Here is a 5,356-nt window from a genome sequence, read left to right on the forward strand (position 1 = left end):
GGAAAGGGGAAGAGGTTTTTGGAGGAACATAAGGGTTACGGGAAAATGGAACATTAGGAAGTAGTAATATTAGGGTTTTGGGGAAGGGTTTTTCTGGGAAAGAGAAGGGAGTTAAGGACGAGACTAGTAAAAATTCAAAATCTATTGATATGAAGGGTGCAAGTCCTTTTTTGCATTATGAGGGTTTAAGGCAACTTAATAATTTACACCATCGAAAAAAGATGGAGGTAGTAGATATGTGTTGAGAATTTAACACATAACGCGCTCTTTTTAGGACTTTTTAGTTACAATAATTTCTTTTCATTCCCACTTTGAGTCCTTTTCATTTATTTCTTTATACTTTTGTTATTATGAAACTAAATGTTGTGGTTGACTTGATGGTATATGTAAATGATGTTAATTGGGAGTTTTTGTGAAAACAGCAAATGCTACAGCATTGGTACAACGTTGACCTGAGTCTTACACGACTTTTTGGAGGGCTTAATGAACAAGACGCTGACTTTTTGAAGATGGAAGATAGCTGGAAATTGCTAAATTTTTAGTGGAAAAATCAGATTTATTCTTTAGTTAAGCTTATGTACTTTTTAGTTAGACTTTGGTTAAGCGTTGTACTTTCTAGTTAAACTTTTGTTCTATTGTAACCAGTGTCGGTAAACTTAGCCTCCAAGCTTTGTTATTTTGTCTTTTAGTACCCACTTTGGGTATAAATAGGAGGCTAGGGTTACCATCTTTCACACACTTTTTTCCATCATCCATTGGATTCTCTCTAATCCTCCTTCTCTTTTCTCCCAACTTTTCTTTCTTTTCTTTTAAACCCTCTCCTAGGGTGTTCTTCAAGTTCTTTAAGATTTCAAGTTCATCTTCATCTTCTTCTTTATTTACTTTATTGTCTTTTATTTTCCCGTTATTTACTTTCCGTTATTTACATTCCGTTATTTATTTTTTCGTCATTTACATTCCGTTATTTACATTCTCGTCATTTACATTTCCGTCATATATTTTATCGTCATTTACATTTCCGTCCTTTATTTTATCGTTATTTACTTTACGCAATTTACATTTATGTCTTTACTTTCCGTCATTTATTTTTTACTTTCCGTTATGAGTAGCTAAGCTTTTATAGCTTGGGTGTGAGACGGAAAGGTGAGATTTTCAAACCAAACGAAAGTAGCTAAGTGTTTTCGAAAACGACGTTTCATTGTTTCATTCGAGTTTTTATAAAACCAAGCACACTTCTTGACGGGTTGATCACTTGAAAGTGTTAAAGTGCGATGGACTTAGAGATAAGCCATCATTAAGCACGTCAACTTGGATGACATAAGAGGTAGACTTGAGAAAGTTGCCGACAAGGAGACTTGTCATTTATGTTTTTCAAAACGTAGCTCCCGACGGGTTGGTCGCTTGTAAAAAATGTCAAAGTGTGATATATTCAGAGATGAAATATCAAGAACACGCCAACTCGAATGATATGGGAATCGACTCGAGAGAGTTATTTTTAACAAAGAGATTTGTTTATCCATATATTTTGAAAACACCATCGTGTCACTATCCCCGGTCCAGACACCTCATAGAGATATGGATGGAAAGCTATAAGATAGTGAAATGGTGAAGTCCGAGAGGAATGCCTTCAAAATAGATGGTGGAACTTAGTTTCGAAACACTGCTTGCTGTAGCATTGCTACAGCATTGGCTGCTGGAATTTGTGTTTGGGTCTCACCTTAAGTCTTACACCCTTGCTTCTTTTATATATTCTGTATTCTGTTTGAATTCGCCTTAAAATCAAAGAAAAGTCTTCAAAATATTCATCTGAAATCATCTCTTTCATTGGACTCTAATCTAACTTTGGCTACAGTCTATGTGGACGATAATCCGGTACTTGTACCACTTATTACTTGGAAAGGCGACGTTGGGCCGTATTGTATATTTGCTTTTCGGCCCAATTTCATTAAGTCTAAAGGTGTGAAATAAACCCGACCAAGTTTTTGGCGCCGTTGCCGGGGATTGCTCCGCTAAAGTTTTATTCTGAGTAAAATAAAAGATTTGATTTTTCTTGTTCCGTTTGATTTGTTTTTAAAAGTGGTGTATGCCAAGAACGCTTCGTGGTGAATTTTTCGAATTTGATCCAGACATTGAGAGGACGTTTCACCATAGAAGGAGGGCTCAAAGAGCGTTTCAGGCTCTACTCCTTCCCAACATGGAGTTACCTGCTCCCAACAATCCGGAAGCACCAAATTTGGAAATCCAACCGCCAATTTTGGGCAAATACCACCATTCCAAAATTTTCACCATGGAAACCCACATAATGAGAATGATAATAATTTGGACACTTAATCAGATCCTACTGAACACCTAAGGGCACAAACTCCAAATATCATTAATTTGGCAAATTCCAAGAATGGAAGGATCATGGACTACGCTATATCGGATTTTGAGCAGTTAAATTCTGGGATAGTCAGACCACATATGACCGCTCTCCATTTCGAGCTAAAACCAATCATGTTTCACATTTACAGACTAATGGCCAATTTGCTGGACTGCCCTCAGAGGACCCACATTCTTACTTAAAGTCTTTCATGGAAATCACAGATGCCTTTCTGATCCCAGGAGTGTCAAATGACGCTCTCAGACTTACCTTATTTCCATTTTCATTACGGGATCGGGCAAAAGCATGGTTTAACTCTTTAACACCAGGATTTGTGGCGTCATGGAGTAACATGGCGGGAATTTTTTTAGAAAATATTTCCCACCGACAAGGAACGCTAAATCCAGAAACGAAATCTGTCTTTTTAAACAACTGGATGATGAAGTTGTTCCTAACGCGTGGGAGAGGTTTAAAGAGCTGTTGAGGAAATGCCCACACCATGGCATTCCGTACTGCATTCAACTCGAGACGTTTTACAATGGGTTAAGTCCCATGGCAAAACAAATGTTCGACGCAACTGCAGGCGGAGCCTTTACAGCTAGTACCTACAATGAAGGATACGAGATCCTAGAAAAGATATCAGCAAACAATGGGCATTGGGCTGACCCACGTGCCCAGACACAAAAAAAGACTGCTGGAATACATGAGGTGGATGCATACACTRCATTAACAGCTCAGCTCACTTCCATGACCAATTTATTAAAAAATTTAACTTCTGGTCAGGAAGTACAGCAAGCTGTTAACACATCTGTTCCAACAGTCCTATCTGTGCAATGTGTGTGCTGTGGTGGGGATCATTCATATGAACATTGTTCTCATAATTCTGAATCAGTAAATTATGTTCAAAACAGATCTAATCCCTACTCTAACTCATACAATGCCAGTTGAAGACAGCACCCGAACTTTTCTTGGACCAGTCCCAGCCTTAATCCACCAGTCCATAAACAACAAGGAACTTCTAATTTCCAACCGCAACATCATGAAAATAATTCTAACTCTCAGAATCACCAACAAGGTTTTCAACACTCACAACCACCTTTCCAGAACAAACCTCCTCCACAGTCAGAATCATCTTCTTTGGAAGCAATGATTAAAGGACTTTTTGCACAAGCACAAGCACAAAACCAAGCTTTAATAAATCAACAAAGTGCGGCCATCAGGAATTTAGAGACTCAAGTCAGTYAATTCGCGCTTAACCAGAATAGTCGAGCCCATGGAACCTTGCCCAGTAATACAGAAGTCCCTAGAGACTTAGGTAAGGAACATGTGAAAATAGTGACTCTTAGGAGTGGGAAGGAGTTGAAAGAACAAGTGCCCAGAGATAGTGTACCAATTTTGACAAAAATTGATGCTACAGCATTGGTTCCTGCCAAAGAAAGCCCGGTCCTACCCTTAGAGAAACAGGCATTAGAGACCACCACTTCTGTCCCCCCTAGATCAGACTTTCCATTACTCTTTCCTAAGGATGCTCTAGAAAATTCAAAAGCAGCTGAGGTTTTAGAGACCCCTAAGCTAAATGTTAACAGTTCATCTGAACCTCCAAAGGGCACCACAAAGACCCAAGGCACTCAAGACCCATCTTGCTCAACTCATCCAAGTAAGAATGTAATAAAACAGTACCTCCTTATGTTCCTTACCCCCAAAGGTTGAGGAATCAGAAAGATGAACTGCAATTTAAGAAATTCTTGGATGTGTTTAAAGAATCGCACATCAACATCGCACTTGTTGAGGCAATTGAGCAAATGCCTAGTTATGCCAAGTTTCTGAAGGACATCCTAAGCAAGAAAAAGAAGTTGACTGAATATGAGACAGTAGCCCTAACTGAAGGATGTAGTGCACTTTTGACCAATAGAATACCCCCTAAACTGAAAGATCCAGGGAGTTTTACCATTCCTTGTTCAATAGGAGGGAAGGAGATAGGGAAAGCCCTATGTGACTTAGGAGCTAGTATCAATCTCATGCCATTGTCTGTTTTCAACACCTTAGGCATAGGAGAGGCTAGACCTACCACCGTCACACTCCAACTGGCCAATAAATCCATTGCATATCCTAAGGGAAAAATTGAAGATGTTTTGGTTCAAGTGGACAAGTTCATATTTTCAGCGGACTTTATCATTCTAGATTTTGAGGCAGATAAGGACATTCCTATTATCTTAGGAAGACCATTTCTAGCCACCGGAAATACTTTGATAGACGTCCAAAAAGGAGAATTGACCATGAGACTCCAAGACCAGAAAGTCACATTTAACGTCTTCAACTCTCTAAAGTACCCTGATTACTTGGAAGAGTGTTCAAGAATATTTGAGATAGAGGAGATGTGTTAGGAAGAAGGAATTTACAAGAACCTTAAGTTGAAAGGAGAACATGATGAGGAAATAGAAGAGGAAAGTATTGAGGAGATAAAGGAATTAGGAACTGATGTTGTCCCAGTGGATGCTGCAGCATTTGAGCTGCTAGAAAATAATGAGCAAAAAGACTTCACCCCGTCCATAGAATCACCACCTGATTTGGAGTTGAAACAACTCCCGTCCCATCTAAAATATGCTTTTCTAGGAGAAGAAGGCAAATTGCCTGTCATTATCTCATCTACCCTAGAATTGCATCAAGAAAAGAAACTTGTGGACATGTTGAAATTGCATAAGAAAGCCTTAGGATGGACCATTGCTGACCTAAAAGGGATTAGTCCATCTATTTGTCAACATAAGATCATCCTAGAAGATAGAAATTTCACTTCCATAGAACCCCAAAGAAGGCTGAACCCTGTCATGAAAGAGGTAGTCAAAAAGAAGATTTTAAAATGGTTAGATGCCGGAATTATTTTTCCGATTGCCAGTAGTTCTTGGGTTAGTCCGGTCCAGTGTGTTCCTAAAAAGGGAGGGTTCACAGTCATCACGAATGAAAAAAATGAACTTATCCCTACTAGAGTTGTCTCTG

General features: G+C 39.0%; 1 non-coding gene across 1 annotated transcript; it reads right to left on the reverse strand.

Annotated features, from left to right (window-relative positions):
- Positions 1-2,761: 2,761 nt before the first annotated feature.
- Positions 2,762-2,868, reverse strand: LOC112499772. Its single transcript, XR_003067293.1, has one exon. It is a non-coding gene; the product is annotated as a small nucleolar RNA R71 (small nucleolar RNA).
- Between the last annotated feature and the right edge of the window lie 2,488 nt (positions 2,869-5,356).

The sequence above is a fragment of the Cynara cardunculus genome (assembly GCF_001531365.2).
Source record: "Cynara cardunculus var. scolymus isolate 2C chromosome LG 16, CcrdV1, whole genome shotgun sequence".
Classification (NCBI taxonomy): Eukaryota; Viridiplantae; Streptophyta; class Magnoliopsida; order Asterales; family Asteraceae; genus Cynara; species Cynara cardunculus.